Here is a 16,724-nt window from a genome sequence, read left to right as displayed (position 1 = left end):
AATCTAAAGATTTACTATTCACATGACAAATTTTATTAAGAGTGCCTCAAGCCAAAAAGATAGTAAACTTACCACAAGTAAAGAATGTTAGATGTATTTCTATAGTGCTGTAGTATTTTATTTGTAACTGCATCTAAATGAGCTTTCTCAAACCTTTCAACTTCTTTGATTTTTATAAAATCTTATAATTCTGGACTTACCTATTTTGGCCACGGGCCTTTAATGAAAAGATTGTTTTTAGAGTATTAAAGGCAGTCACTAATTTTATCATTTACTCTTTGAGGGTCTCACAACTGGTAGCAGAGAGTAGTCTAATTTCTTTCCATTAGGACCGTCAGTATTCATAAATCTATACCCTTTATTTTAATTTGTTGCTAACTAGTCAGATAATCTGATTTATTTTATAGAGAATCCTCTATGAAACAGGAGTTTTGGAAAAGGCTTATTTTATACAAGCATATTATATGGAGAAATATTTTTATTAAATATTTCACTGACCCCAGTAATTTTATGTCTTTCAGGATAAATAATTGAAGCAGCTGATGTGTAAATGACTCTAAAAGCTATTTTAGTAATTTAAATAAGCTTACTTTTTTTAGTTTAAAAGAACAATAACGAAGCAGTTGGTTTTACAGAAAAGGAAATTAATTAACTTTAATTAATTAAAATACTTTAATTCTTCAAAAAGTCAGATGTCAAGTGCAACTTTAAATAATCAGAATATTGGGCAAAGAACTTCAAAATAATTGGGATTAGTATTGTATTTGTAGCAAGATGTTATCTCCTTTCAGTCAGTCAGCCCCCACCCTCGCCGCTGCAAGGAAAATAGTCCAGCGTCTTACATTTTGAAGTTATTCCCTGAAATGCACATGAACTAATTTATAGTAATGTAGTTCTTGAAATCTGAATGGTTGACCAATGTATGAAAATGTGATAACTTGTTAAGAGTAGCATTACAAATTACTCACTATACTCAGAGTCTCATGTAATTGCTACATGGCATTGTCATACAGTTATTTATCTTTTATAGATGGGCAAATTTGAAACCTAAGAATGCTGAAACATTTACATAATTAATAAGTAGTGGAGCCAGGGCTTAAATACAGATTCTCATAATCCTGTACTGGCAATAAAATTATATTGCCCCATTTTTCTCCTCTCTTTTATAAAGCTCCAAAATAAACTAGACTTGGGCAAACCCAAGATTAATCCTATGAAGGCAATCTACTTAATTCTTAGATGATAAAATGAATGAAACAAATAACTAGAAAACACACTAGAAAACACATCTAGTTGAAGGTATCAGAATTTCCATATCCTAGTTTGCTTCTGTTTGCATATCCAGATCCTGTCCATTAGAGTCCAGCCTCCAGTATTCCTTAATAACTCTTCATCTAAAACTTGATTTGACTGTTTTCATTGCCATTGATTATGTTATGAAGACCACTGATTTTTCTGTGATTTGTACTTTTTAATTCATTTAGACTGAATATTTTCTGAGGTCAGGGACTGTATGTGATATTTTTGTTTTGTACTTTAAAATTTATAGTTTTGAATTTTAAATCCAAAGTGTGTGGATTGGATTTCTTCCACAGCATATTTATTTGAAACTCTGATTAAACCCAACATGTCAAGCAAATCAGGACCACCACATAGAATTGTGCAGGTTCTGCACTTGCTCAAGGATGCTTCATGGAAGAGGTGGCATTTGCATTGTGGATAGGTAAATTTATGATACTTTTTCTGGCAAATGATGATTAATGTATTTGAAGAAGGAGAACAGAGTTCTGAATTTACTAAACACCCTATAAGAGTGTAAAATTTCTACTCACTGCCACATAGGAAAGATTTGTGTAGCCAGGCACAGTGGTGCACACCTGTAATCCCAGCAACTTGGGAGGCTAAGGCAGAAGGATCACAAATTTGAGGCCAGCCTGGTCAATTTAGCGGGACCCTCAATAATTTGGACAACACTGTCTCAAAATAAAAAATACTAAAAAATAGGACTTGGTCATAAGTCAGTGGTAAATCGACCCTGGGTTCAATCTCCAGTACCAAACAAAACAGAACACACAAACAAGAAAATCAAAAACCAAAAAATTTGTGTACTACAGTCAACTTTGAGTTTATTCAGAGAATGGATCAAGATAAAAATGACACTTAAAGCCTAAGTGAAAATGAGAGGGGAAAAATCTCTATAAAGTAACAAATCTCTATAAAGTAACATAAAACTTTTTCAAAAGTTACTTTTACAACAAGTTTGAAATAAAAGTTAATGGGAAATGATTTATTTTTGGCAGCAGGGTGCTGGGTCTCCATCCCAGGGCCTCACACATGCTAAGCATACGCTGTACCACTGAGCTATATACCCTGAGGCCCAAGATTCTAGGGCTGTGAGTGTATCACAGTGATAGAATACTTGCCCAGCATGTGTGAAGTCCTGGGTTCAAATCATAGCACTGCAAAGAAAAAAAATTTTAAATGAGAAATATCCTTTAAATGACTCCTTTATAACACTGTGGAAGGGTTGCATAGTTACTGTGATCAAAAGCTTAACCTTTTCTAAGAAATGGGCCCATATAAAAACAGATACAAGCTTCTGCTAGAAGCTTTATAGAAAATTAAACTCAAAAGTACCTTTTAATATTTCCTAAGTGGTGACTTTGCTGCCTTGATTGTACTGAAAAAATTCTCACAGAAGAAAATAAAAAACTTGTAAGATATTTTATTTGATTTGAAATAATTAGAAGCAAAATCCCAAGTGGTTAATGGCTATAATATGAGCTAAAGTACAGAAACCTTAGAGCTGCATCTGGTATCTAATGAACAGATCTAAAAATGTTCATTTGTTTAAGGAGCTAATTTTAATTGCTTAGTTCAGCAGGAGCTTTACCTTTTCAGCTGTAGAAGTCAAATTACAAATTCTTGATGGCCTCTTGATTTTAGTGTCTTAACAGAAGGGCAAGGTAGAATTAATGGCAGGTTAACTGGCAAATATATATATATATATTTTTTAAAGGTATCAACTGTTTCTCATATTTAAAAATATTTCTGTTAAAAGATGACACATGGAGGTCAGGATGAAATTTTGCAACCTGTAACTGTCTCTCTTTTTGCTATGATGATGTGTATTGGCAGGTAACTATTTCCTTGGGCAGCATCTGAGAAGCTTCTTTGACTTCAGTGAGAAAGAGCACCATGTCTGCCACTAAAGTCGGTGCATTTTACTTTGTGTCAACCAAACAGACACTTCTGTGTTTTCTGTGGAGACTTTGATGTTTGTATTCTTCAGCTAAAACCATCAGCTTTTGGAAAAGTTTGGTATTGGAGACAGCCATGATCCCATTCCCATTGAAGAGTCCTCTGCTATTTTTATCTCTTATGAAGGGCTACATTTGTCAGTTTCAGTACAGACACAAATCTCTCTCCTTACACATTAACATCTTTCTGTTGGCTTGTAAGTGTGAAGTAAGTCATTTGGCCTTACTGTCATGGCTGTCAAGAAGACAAGTGCCTGGGGCTGTGTCACTATGAGAGCTTTCAACCACCCACTCCACTAGTTCCTAGACTTTTCATTTTAACCCTGTTTCTGTTTATTTATTAGGTACTGGGGATTGAACCCAAAGGTACTTTACAAGTGAGCTACATCTCCAGCCCTTTCTGTTTTTCATTTCAAGACAGGGTCTGGATAGGTTGCTTAGGGCCTCACTAAGTTGCTGAGTCTGGCCTTGAACATCCAACCCTCCTGCCTTAGTCTCCCAAGTAGCTGGGATTACAGATGTGTGCTGCTGCGCCTACCTTAACTCCTGCTTTAAATAGTTGTCTACAAGTTTTGTAACTCAAGCTTTTTGTCGGGATTGAGTAGGATATGAAGAATGAATTCTCTGCTCTCTTGTTTTCCTGAGCTGCTTTCTTCCACCATTCTTTTCCACCATGATATTCTGCCTCATCTGGGGCCCAGAGCTATGGAGTCAGCCAGCTATGGATTAAGACCTCTGAAAAATGTGAGCACCAAATAAACTTTTCCTTCTCCAAAATTTTTTTTTTTTTTTGGTCAAGTCTTTTGGTCACAGAAACACAAAAAGCTGACTGAAACAGAAAGTGATACTGAGAAATGGGGTCACTGCTGTGACTACTCTGACCCCACGTGCTTCAGAAACCTTTGGGGCTACTTTGTGGGTAGAGGAATTTTTGAAAAGTTTAGAGATGCAAGCTGGAAAAGCTTTAGAATATTGTAAATGGAGCTCAATGGGTGATTCTGATGGGAAGACCAGAATGCTGATAGGACTGTGGACATAAAGACTAGGCCCATGAGGTTTCAGAAGAAAAGGAGGACTATTGGAAATTGAACTCAAGGCCATTCATTTTATATTCTGGCAAAGAAGTTGTCTACATTTTGTTCATGTCCTGAGACTTTCTGTATGGTTGAATTGAAAGATGATGGACTAATTTGGTGGAGGAAATTTCAAGGCAGCACAGCATTTACATGGTGGCTGAATATTACTGGCAGCTTTTAGCCAAGTTTACTGTGATAATTAACAACAGAAAGCAAAGAATAAATATTTGAAAAACTTGAAGTTTGGCCAGTAAATTGCAAGTAAAACTGGGGCTAAGGAAACTATAGTTGTTAAATAGCATGTTTTTAGTGGCTATAATCTAAGTACTTTAGCCAGAAACAATAGTAAAGCTGGCTTGAGGACCTCTCAGCAGTTGGCAAGTCAATACTCATCTCCAACTCAAGGGTTTACAAGTAAAAATTCCTTTGAGAAGAGGCCATGGGGCATCCTGCTTGCACAGAGGGTGCCAGGAAGTTTTTCCACCATGCTCAACTGCCCAGGAATTCAGATGCTGCTACAAACATTGTTCAAGAGGGTTGGCTGTTGCTTAAGATGATAAAAGACCTTGGTGGCAACCACATGATATTGGTTCTGTAGGAAGACAGGATGCTAAAGTTAGTGGGTCATGGAGGTTTCCTCCAAGATTTTATAGGCACAATGTAGCAGGGTTGGAGTCCCTGCAGCCTGCCCTGATAGAGTGATGCATGAAGATCTGAGAAGGAAGCCAAAGCTACAGTTGAGAAACCCCTTCCCCAGAGTAAAAGACGCTGGTAACCTGGAACATCTGATGAGGAAAGCTGCAGGAATCAAGCAGATACAAGCCAAGAGGGAGGCCATGTGGGCTACAACTAGCAAGGCCATAATCGCAGAGGTAAATAAGCCCTTTGAAGAAAGCATCACAATACCAAATGGCCCAGATGCTGGATGTGGAACTGCAGAACTTGTTTGCCTAGCTGAATTTTGATCTTGCTTTGGTTCCATCCCTTCTTTCTATCCCTGTTTCCCCCTTGTGGAATAGAAATATTTACTCTGGGCCATTATATATTGAATATATGTAACTTATTTTTTATTTTTACAGGGGCTCACAGTGGGAGTTTGTCTTGTGTCTCACAGGAGACTTTGCCTTTGACTTTTGTCAATGCTACAACTTTTAAGACTATGGGATTCTTGGAAATGAAGTAAATGTATTTTGCATTAGGAAATGGGCATGAACTTTTGGGGCCAGGGGTGAAATGTTAAGGTATGGATATGCAGTGCCCCCCCAAATCTCATGAGACAGTGCAAGAATATTCAGAAATAAAATGATTAGATTATGAGAGTTGTAACCTAATTAATGGCTTGATTTACTGATATGGATTAACCAGTGGTAACTGTAGGCAGAGTAGGGTATGTCTGGAGAAGGTAGGTCATTGGGGGCATGCCTTTGGGGTCTATATTTTGTCCCTGGTGAGGGGAGCACACTCCCTATCCAATTCTTGGTTGCAATATCCTAAGCTACTTTCCTCATTCATGCCCTTCTGTCTATTTGTTCTGCCTCATCTTGTGCCCAAAGCTAAGGAGTTAGCTATGGACTGAGACCTCTGAAACCCTGAGCCCAAATAAACATTTCCTCTTTTTTAAAGAAAAATTGATAATCAAACCTACAAAGTCATTGCAACAGGATTTTTCATTATCTAATTTATCAGGAAAGAAATAGAACAGAAGTTTTTGAAAAAGGAACAATGTTAGAAGCAACTTGCTCTTACAGGTGTTATCTAAGGCAAACACAATTAAAAAAGTGTAGCATTGATCGAGGAATATCTAGATGCATCAGGAATTGGATGAAACAAGCTATGTATAAATGGGAATGTAGTATATTATAAAAGTGAAATTTCAGATCAGTAAGAAAAGGGTAGATTACAGAGTCAATGGTTTGAGGATAATTGATTGTGCATTTGGAGAAATAGAGAAGTGTAAATTCCTTTCATACATTCACAAAATTTCACATGGATTTAAGAACTCAATATGAAAACCTAGAACTACTAGAAGAATGTATAGAAAAGTACAATCTTTACGAACTATAAAATAAAATTGATAAATTTTATATTAAACTTATTATACCAGTTATATCATAAAGTTGTTAAATTTTCTTTGTAGTTGTAGATAGACAGCATGCTCTTATTTTGTTTATTTTTATGGGGTGCTAAGGATTGAACCCACGTGCTAGGCAATCACTCTATCACTGAGCTACAACTGCAGCCCCATTATAAAGTTTTAAAGGTATGTGTGGTTATTAACATATTTGTGAAACTCCTACTAAACATAATTTTCATGGTTACATAATATTTCATAATGCAGCTGTAATATTGTTTAGATAATAGTTTTCAATTACATTTCAGGCTCTCCTGTAAAATTCTTTAAATTCTTGAGTAAATTTATGTTTTCTAAAAGGTGATATGGATTGAACATTCCTTAACTGAAATGCCTAGGGCAAAAAGTGTTTCAGATTTGAGGTTTTGAATTTTGGAATATTTGTGCAGTTTTTGCCATTTGAGCATGATTAATCCCCAAACCCCAAAATCTGAAAAATCAACATGAATGTTCAAATAATTTTGCATTTTGGAGCATTGGGGTTTTTCAAATTAGATATTATCAACCTATACTCTGAACTGGTTCAGATAATTAGAAGACTCTCTTGATCTAGATACTTTTCTTTCTTGGAATTTCACATTTAATATTCCAATTTGGTTGAGAAATTCCTTCCTTTCTACATTTGTTCTTTTTTGTTGTTGTTGTTGTACTAGGGATTGAATACAGGGGAGTTTTACCACTGAGCTACATCCCAGCCCTTTACTTTATATTTTGAGACAAGATCTCACTAAGTTGACAGAGTCTCACTAAGTTGCCAGGGGTGGTGTGGAATTTTTTATCTTTCTGCCTCAGCCTCCAGAGGATCTAGGATTTATAGGTGTGGACCATCATGCCCAACTATGTTTGTTCTTTTTGCAAAGTGACTTATAACACTACATTTTATAATTATTTGTAGTTACCAATTTGTTCCCCACTTTTTTATTGTGATAAACCATCAGGAAAGATGTTTAGATTTAAGTAGTAGAATCTTGATTTCAAGGTGTGTGTTAGGATGAAACCTACAACATAAAGCATAAAGTAGGCACCCGTGATAAATGGTGTTGGGGTTCCAGACTCTGGTCTATCTAGCTTTTCCTCTGGAAATCCCTACCAGGTTTAGGTCCCCTCTGCAGATTTCTTGGAACTTGCTTTGAAAACCATTGATTGATGGTAAAATTGCTTATGTGAAAAAAAAAAAAAAGCAATGTGTTGTCATTAGAGTAACAGACCCAATGACATTCCCAGGACTTAAACGCCAGTCTTTTTTAACATGAATACATTGTGCTTCTTGCAGTTGTGTAAGCATGTTGGCATTCTTCTGATAGTCCTCAAAGGATAACTACTGATGTGCTCTAAATTTCTTTGGAAGATAGAACCTAAAGTATAAGGTCTTTGTCTTCTTCTTTTACTTCAAGATGAAGGTTATTATGCCTGCCCTAGGTGTTCCTCCTTGTGTGAATGAGTACTGTGAATGTTTCCAAAGAACTGTCTTTGCCAGAGGGCAGAGCAGAGCTGGTTTAGCTCCTTAACTGCACTGTGGACTTTACTCCCCACCCCCAGCAATAATTTTCAAGGAAGTCTGCAGAAAAATACTTGATCACCCTAACCCAGCACGTGTTTGGGCATAGTAAATGTTCTCCCTCTCTATAAATCTGGATCCTGTGCCAGATACCTCGGCTCACATCCCACTTGCATTACTTTAAAGCAGTAGAGAAAGCTTTTAGGTTTAGCAACGATTGAGAAGAATCCTACAAATAACTTGCATGTTAGTCACCTTCTGAATTATGATTGTAAACCGAGGTACAGCTATGGACTGTTTTTACTTACTTATGTATTTATTTATGATACTGGGATTGAACCCAAGGATATCCTACCACTGTTATATCCCAGTCTTTTTTATTTTTAATTTTGAGACAAGGTCTCACCAAGTTCCTGAGGCTGGCCTTTTGAACTTATCTTCCTGCCTTAGCTTCCCAAACTGCTGGGATTATAGGTGTGCATCACTGTGCCCTGAATACCAACTGTTTTATTAAATTGAGTCTCTTCATTGGTGTTGTTCCCATGAATTCCTAGGTGAGGTTTAATTGCAGCTTGCTGTACCTAGCATATTTCTTTTTTTTTTTCAAAAGGAATTTTTTGAACTATAACTTATTTAAATTTTTTTTCTTATTATACATGACAGTAGAATATATTTGACATACGTATATGGAGTATAACTTCCCGTTCTTATGGTTGTACATGATGTGATGCTTTTATCTCTTGGACCTTGATCAGTAAGATCTATGAGGGCAGGGTTTATATCCTGCTTACTTTTGTATCCCCAGTGTCTGGCACAGGGCCTGCACAGAGCAGGGGCTCAGTGCATATTACTAATCACCTGACTCCTGTCCAGCGGCGCAGGAATCCTTCCACTTGTTTCTCAGCCATGGCCTTTATAACACTGCTTTATTGCCGGGCTTGGTGGTGCACACCTGTAATCCCAGTGGCATGGGAGGCTGAGGCAGAAGGATTGCAAGTTCAAAGCCAGCCTCAGCAAAAGTGAATCGCTAAGCAACTAAGTGAGACCCTGTCTCTAAATAAAATACAAAATAGGGCTGAGGATGTGGCTCCGTGGTCGAGTGCCCCTGAGTTCAATATCCAGTATGGGAAAAAATTTTTTTTAAAAACCTGCCTTATCATATCTTAGATAAGCTGTTAGGAGCCTTTTTGTTTCTTCCCTCTAATTAAAATGGATCCAAAAAATTACCATTAACCATTTTGTCCCATAGCTCCCTTTTCTTTCTTTCTCTTTCTCTTTCTTTCTTTCTTTCTTTCTCTCTCTCTCTTTCTTTATTTCTCTCTTCCTTTCTTTCTCTCTTTCTCTCCTTCTTTCTTTCTCATTTTCTTTCTTTCTGTAACTAAGGAGAAATACTCCATTAAGAGTAATTCATACAGATTATCTGTTTTTTTTTATTATTATCACTTTGTGAGGAGAGTATATTCTTAAAAAATAATTTTCTTTTGGGAGAAAATTAGAATTATGCTAAGAATATCATTGTCTTTAGTTTTAATTCTAACAGTAAGTTGTAACTCTCTAATCCTCGGTTTCTTTACCTATTAAAAAAATAAAAATAAGGGACTGGGGTTGTTGCTCAGTGGCAGAGCTATCGCCTAGCACACGTGAGGCACTGTGTTTGATCCTCAACACCACATAAAAAATAAAATAAAGATACTGTGTCCACCTAAAAATAAAAAATAAAAAAATAAAAAACCCTTCAAAGATGTTGAAAAATTGAGGTACACTGAAAGTGTCTAATGAACAATAAGGTGCTTTCATTTGTTGTTACTGTATAATTGACTTCCTTTTACTTTTGTTTGCTTATAATTTAAGTCTTTTATACTACAGTTTAAAAATATTATTGATTAGAACAAGTGAAAACTACATCTAATGCAATTTCCATATCTTATCTAGCTGTTTTATGGGATTTTGAAATTGAGTTTCATTTTTATTAGAATACCCCGTAAAGGAAAAAAGTTCTAAAAAATATTTAGGTTTGAGCTACAGATATAGCTCAGTGGTAGAGGAGTACTTTTCTAGCATGTGCAAAGCCCTGGATCCAATCTCCAGTACTGGAAAAAAAAAGTATTTAAAAATTTAGTGTTTATTTTATTGGATTCACATTGCATATATGCTGAGTCAAAGAAGTATACAAGTCAGACATGGTGGTACATGCTTGTAATTCCAGTGACTTGGGAGGATGAGGCAGAAGGATCACAACTTTGAGGCCTATCTCAGCAACTTAACAAGGCCACAAACAACTTAGCAAGACCCTGTCTCAAATAAAAAGGGCTAAGGATGTGGCTTAGTGGTTAAAAGTGTCCCAGGATTCAATCCTCAGCACCAAAGTATGTGTCCAAATTACTATGAAAAATAGTAGGCCTCCATGTACTTCCTAGAAGAAAGTACTTACTATTCTTAGCTAATAAGTTTTGTTTACCTTCATGGCTCTAAATGATGCGTGTCCCTTGTTATGACTTGATATTTCAGTTTTAGATGTTTTCTCTTAACTTCTATGGAAGATAAGGACTGGTCTATCTTCACTTCTGCATGAGCCTAGTCTCCTTTTTCTCTTTAAAGTGTTAAAAGCTTAGCTCAGTGTCCAGGCTTTACTTGGACTTGACTATGTAAATGCTGTTCACTGGTGAGCAACAGAAAACAATGATTACCTTTCTTTTCTGTACACTGTAAGTCTTGTCTGGAGTAAGAAATTGCTGATATGTGTGCACAGCATATCCTAGTGTGCTTAGTTTTCTTCATACTTCTCAGTAATTCAATCTCAAGCATTCCTTCAGCTATATAAATTCCTTTAAGTACATTGAAACTCATCAGAAATTCTAAGAGTTCATCATTAGTTCAACTAAGAATTTTTCTTGGAGCCTCTGACTTGCCTCCTATCCACTGCTCAGCTGCCACTTTGCTGTCCCCCTTCACCATCATCTTTTGTCATGTTGGGTTCCGATGCCAGACAGCTTTCTTGGTTAAACCATTTAAACTGGCAGAGCATGTCTTCCAGTGGAGAGGGTGTGAGCATGTGCTGAAGACTTCGCAGAGTGTAGTTTGGCTGCATGCTCAACTTGAGATGGGAGAGCCTTTTCCTCAGCATTGTGGAGGCATTCCTCCATTATAGTTTAGCTTCCTTGTTATTATTAAAGCCAGTGCCTTTCTGATTTTTGATCCTTAGTATGAGGCCACTCATGGTGGTCAGAAAGTTCTTAAAGATGCAACTTGTGCGTGTTGTCTCCATAATTTTGCTGGCCTAGGTTGGGCCTTTTAGTTTAGAAACATATCTTGGCAGTTGTGGGAGAATTCTGTTTTTTTGTTGAATTGATAATTTTTTCCATTCTTTTTTTCTGTAATTGAGCTTCCTAGAACCCCCTTTATTTGGATAGTGGATCTCCAGGGCTCATCTTCTTTCTTTTCTATTGTCCTAATCTTTTTTCTCTTAAATTTGTATTTCTTGGTTTTTTCCTTCTACTTTCTGGAAGAGTTTCTTAACCCAGTCTCTTAAATGTTTGTTTGAAGTTCTCTTTTCTGCTATTTAATTCTTTAATTTCCAAAAACTCTTGTATTTTTTGACTTCCCTGCTTGAGAAGGCAGTGGGTAACCACAGGCCTGGAGCAGTGATGTGTACCTGTGATCCCAGCTGCTCAGAGATGGAGGAAGGAGGAGTATTTCAGCCCAGGATTCAAGACCAGACTGGGGCAACATAGCAAGACTCCACCCCAAAAGAAAAAGAAAAGGTATTTTATACACACACACAAATTTTAAAAATCTTGTTCTTGCTTTATAGAGGCCATGTCTTAGTTCTAAAGATATTAATGAGAGGTTTCATTCTGCCTCCTTATCCTTTGCTTACTCCAGATTTTTTTTTTTTTTTTTTTTTTTTTGGTCTTGTTGCTCCGGCTTTTATGTTTAATGTGTGGTACTGAAACAGCTTATTGGAAACTATACAGTTAGATGAAGTTTACCTGACAGCCAACACCCTTTGAAAAATAGGTGCATTTTTCCTAATCTGCATTTCCAATTTTTTTTTTTTTGTACCAGGGATTGAACTCAGGGGCACTTGTCCTCTGAGCCACATCCCCAGCCATATTTTGTATTTTTTATTTAGAGACAGGGTCTCATTGAGTTGCTTAGCGCCTTGCTTTTGCTGAGGCTGGCTTTGAGCTCACAATTCTCCTGCCTCAGCCTCCAGAGCCACTAGGATTATAGGTATGCGCTACCATGCCCAGATGCATTTCCAAACTTTAAAGTACTGAGCGCCAGTATCAATTTACAGATTATTAATTAAATGGCCAATCATTTATTATCATTATTTATTGAGGTGCTGAAAGTGTCCTAGATTTGGCTACTCAGGACCCCTCAATTTGACTCTTGAATGGTTTTTTTAAATGCCTTTATTTTAATGTGGTGCTAAGGATCAAACAAATGTGAAGCAAGTATTCTGTCACTGAGCTACAGCCCCAGCCCCTCTTCATCTTTTTTATGTCTTCATGTACACTTTTTATTTTATTTTTTATTTGCAGTACTAGGGATCAAACTCAGGACCTCACACATGCCAGGGAAGTGTTCTGCCACTGAACTACCCACTACCCCTTCCTATCATTCTTTGAGTACTTCCTTATTTTCTGGTGCAACGGGATATTTCAGGCTCATTTTCCATTTTTCCAGCCCCAACCTTAGAATTAGCTTTTCCTCCAAAGAGCCAAGGTTTCTTGTGATGGTTTCTTGCATCTGGCTAGCTAGGTGTGCAGCTTGCTACTAGTTGTAGCATAGCTCAGAAGACCACGTGAAATAAGTGAAATAATGTATATTATTATTATTTAAATATATAATATATATTTAAAGTATTATTTCTTTGTATTTTATAACACACCGAATACATTTTATATGATGCACACATGCTACAAGTTCTTATTAAAACCAACAATTCTAATGTAACATCAAAGCTTACATTCTCATCTTCCCCATTTCCATATATATTTAACTGACTTCTCTAACAGTGAGGAACCTGTCTATGAGTTCGATACATTTGATCATTTGTTCCAGCAAAATACACAGAAAATAGTTTTAAAATCATTATTCCGTGTCATTTTAAAAAGTAGACCTGTCCATGAGAGCTCCATATTTGTTTATAATTATTTTTTATTAATTTTTTATTTGTTTTAATTAGTTATACATGACAGTAGAATGCACTTATATACTTTGATATATCATACATAGATGGGATATAATTAATTTTTAATAAAATTTACATGCAAAGAAATAATAATCCTCTGTGCACACTTTCATAAATTTGAAAATACATTAACTTGTGTGACATACCCCTCTAACATATTTTCATTACAGTAGGAAGTTCCCTTGTGTTTTTTCTCAGCAGTTGCAGGAGAATTTGAAAGTAGTGACATACACAGTACATGGATATTAGGAGAATAAGAGAGTCAGGAGAAAACATTTTTAAGCTATGTTTTGTTCTTTTTATGCATTTGCTCGAGAGACTCCACTAATGTTTTATTTTTTCTTCATTTATTTATAGATAATAATAGTTTCTTTCATTGCTGAGAGTGTCAATGTTCGCTTCAAGACTAGAGCAAGTTGGCTCTCTGAATGTACAAATATAAATGTATACATACATTTTTCTTTGTGTGGGTGGCGAAAGGGGGCAGTTTTTGTAATACCCAACAGTATTTTAGGAATCTTTTTATCAATATTTCTTACATAATTAAAAAAATAGGAGTTTTCCCTGAAGATTGGAGGCAGTATGCAAGGAATCACTGGAATAATAAGAAACACTGTTGTCCAAAGGTTTGCTGTAAAGCAAGTATGGGGAAAGATACTCATTTCCCTTTATCTCTGATATTCCCATTGGCTAAGGAAAAGCAACTTGGGAGAACACTTGGTGCAGTCTCTGGCTTTTCAGGCATCTCTGAGACTGAGTGATTTCAGAGACTAGGGGTTGTAGCTCAGTGGTACAGTGCTTTTCTAGCACACATGAGTCACTGGGTTTGATCCTCAGCACCACTGAAAATAAATAAATAAAATAAAGGTATTGTGTCCATCTACAACTAAAAATATAAAAAAAAAAAAGACTGAGTGATTCCAACACTGGGTGGTTATTTCAGGTCACTCCAGGTACTCTGGGAGGTGTGTCCAACTTCTTTCTGTGACTGTATATATGACAATCAGGTGGTAAAAATTCCAAAATATGAAATGATTATTTTTAGCAGAATTTATTTAGAACACTAAAGTGAATATTGTTGTTTTTTTCCCCCAAGAGACTAAAAGCCAATTTGAAAATTGGCTCTATAGTTCAGACAGTTTGACTTTGTAAGGTTGCCAATGCACTGTACACTTATATCTCCTACTTTGGATCTAGTCATAAGATAAGCTAATGATGCCTCATTCAAAGTTTTAGCTATTTTTATGTTGTTATCCTTAGTAATATAGTATAGTAAATATTTTTTTTTCCCAGATCATTTAGCTCAATTACTCTCTGGCACCCTATAGAGATACAAAATCAGAGGGAAGAATTTAAGTCTGGGTAAATTTCAGGGGTGCTGCCTGTCTGCATTTTGAATGCTGTAGTCCAAGGATAATGTCAGCACTCTAAAAGTTCTTGTCAACTTGAATTGTTCCCAGACAGGAGTAATTGGCAAAGTGCTGTTCAGTCTCGCAGGAGAAGAAAAGCCTGAGGGAAGAGCTATAGCCTTACTTTGGGTATAGCTCGGTGCTTCCATTTATATTTAATGACACCTGCTGCCCAGGAGGTTGTCACTCTTCTAAATTCAACAGATCCCTGGGAGTTTCTGAAATAGAGCGTACTCACCATGTGTGAGATTTGGTACTCAAGAATTATCTGTCTAAAGAATTGCCTCATAGAGTCTCTGTGGATTGTTGAGAAGTGTGACTCTCTTTTGAGGGTTTTGGTGGGGTCCAGTTTGCACATGTTTTTAGGAATGTCACAGTAGTACCTAGTAGCCATTTGCATGAGATTCCCAAACCTTTCTAAGAGAGCTTATGAGGGGTACCCAGGTCTTTTGTCAAATTACATTAAAAAAGGGAAGGCAGCCCCTAAATGATCCCTGGAGAGAACACCTAAGGAAGACCCACAGTTCAGCCTGAGGTGTGGATGGAAGAGGGAGAGACCAGGAGGACACGCTTCCCGCGTTGGAGCAAAGGCAGGGGTGGTGGTGGTGGGGTTGCTCCAGGACACAAAGCATGATCACTCTGATAACATCCCACCCCAGCTCTCTAGTAGATACATAGTGACAGAGTGGACCGTAATTGTAGATATGAAAGAGGGTCTTTTGGAGTGAGTTTAATCTCAGGAAAATTAGGTCAAATTATGACCTGAGCCATTCATATTTCATGTTGCCAGTGAGGCCTGCTTAAAAGGATTGTTTAGGACCTCAAACAGGCATCCCATGAATTCCTTTACTTTTAAAATACATGTAGGCAGTTTTTCTTTTCATAGTCAAATGTTTAATTTTATTTTGTTCTCTGAGTTGACATTGAAAGAAATAATTGTGAAATTACTTCAATGGGCCAAAATATATTCAGCTGTTCAGAATATAATCAAGTCAGCTATTTTGTATCAGCCAAGCATTGTGTCAGGATAAATAGACTGGGCATTAATCATCTCTGAAGGGTGCTTAAATTTTAATTTCATATGAAAAACTTATTGAATGTCCTTGATACTTAATACTTTTTAAAAAATATCACTTCATTTGGGGGAAAAGGTGAAAGTGGAGAAGATATTCTTAACAATGATATTTAATTAAATTTTGTGGTATGACAACAGAATTAAATATCGTGGCTTACAGAGAGGAATTTGAAGCCTGGTTTAATTAAGTGCTGAGCTTTGCTTAAGTTTGAATGTCAAATCAGGTGAAACTCATTTTACACAGTTTCCATTCAAAATCCCATCCCATTCCTTCTATCTTTGTTTGCTCCTCCTCTTCGACCTCTTTTGCCTGTAGGTCTTATATAATTAAAAACATTTGAGGAGTTATGGAAATAACCAGAATGGCCAGGGATGGCTTTGTAGCCTTTGTGTGTTTCTGTAGCTAAAATTGAAGAGGCTGGGAGGTCCAAGGTTGAGGGACAGCATCTATGAGGCCTTATTGATGGTGTGGACTCTCTGTGGAGTGTCCAGCTGGCTCAGGGCACCACATGACAAGAGGAACACATACCAGAGACAGAGCCAAACTGGCTATTATAATAGATCCACCCTCAAGATGACCTTTTAACTCATGGTTTCATTGGGAGGGCAGAGCCATCATAACCTCAGTGCTTCTTAAAGGGCCTACCTGGTCCCACCTTTTAATACCTCATGATGGAGATTAGATTTTAATTTGAGTTTTGGTGAAACATTCAAACAAAATATTCAAACAAAATATTTTTTAAAAGTGTAAAATAGCTTTTACACTTTTAAAAAATATTTTTAGCTCTGAAGTGGATGGGTTTGGAGCATCTACAGCTTTTCTGTGCAGTAATGTTGGAGGAAGGCTATCCAGAAGGTCCTGGGATGTGACTCTACCTTAAAATGTTCTCTGCTGGATCCTGCCAGTGATTTTGAGGACTTAGAAGTTTGATTTTATCAGTTCCCTTTATGGTTCAGCCCTAGTGATAACTGAGTGGTGCTGGCCAGACTTACACCTCGTTAATATGAATTGTATCCTAAATATTGTGATATGTCATATGCAGGGTTTTACTTTCCTAGGATGGCAGTATCTTGG

General features: G+C 36.7%; 1 protein-coding gene across 1 annotated transcript in view; it reads left to right on the top strand.

The window, feature by feature from the left end:
* The window catches only part of MCUB (mitochondrial calcium uniporter dominant negative subunit beta), a 117,133-nt gene that overhangs the window by 27,739 nt on the left and 72,670 nt on the right, over positions 1 to 16,724 (top strand).

Source organism: Spermophilus citellus (genome assembly GCF_964194105.1).
Source record: "Spermophilus citellus genome assembly, chromosome: 8".
Taxonomy (NCBI): domain Eukaryota; kingdom Metazoa; phylum Chordata; class Mammalia; order Rodentia; family Sciuridae; genus Spermophilus; species Spermophilus citellus.
This window is presented reverse-complemented; position numbering and strand designations above follow the sequence as displayed.